The sequence below is a fragment of the Suncus etruscus genome, chromosome 16 (genome assembly GCF_024139225.1).
Source record: "Suncus etruscus isolate mSunEtr1 chromosome 16, mSunEtr1.pri.cur, whole genome shotgun sequence".
Taxonomy (NCBI): Eukaryota; Metazoa; Chordata; class Mammalia; order Eulipotyphla; family Soricidae; genus Suncus; species Suncus etruscus.
This window is the reverse complement of record NC_064863.1, coordinates 64,867,874-64,868,347: the sequence shown is the minus strand read 5'-3', so window position 1 is coordinate 64,868,347 and position 474 is coordinate 64,867,874.

Below are 474 nucleotides of genomic sequence, written 5' to 3'. Positions count from 1 at the left end.
GCACTGACACAGAGATCATCCGCTCTAAAAATTGAACCACATTCCTAGTCTCCTCCTCCTCTTCTTTTCTTTTCTCATCTTTTTCCTTCTCTTCATTTTCTTCTTCCTCCTCCTCTTTAAAAAGACCCAACAGTAGCCGAGGGCTGAGCAGACAGATCCCTCTCCCCCTAGGCAGGACTCAGGGCCTCCAACTCGTAAATTCCTTCCCAGCGGCAGGCCACACTCTGCCCAGGGCTGGCGGGGAGAAGCTGGGGCCGCAGGAGCCGGAGCCTGCGGGAGCCAGCCGGGAAGCCCCAGCGAGGTCTTGCGTGGCCCGGCGGTCCCGGCCTGGCCCTGGCCCTGGCTCTGGCTCTGGCTCCACCTCCGCCTCCGCCTCGCCCTGCTCCGGCCCGGCTCCGCCTTCCGCGCTTCCCGGGTTGGGCTGTGCACTGTGGCCCCGACCCGGCGCCGAGCTAGCCTGGGGCCACCGCGACC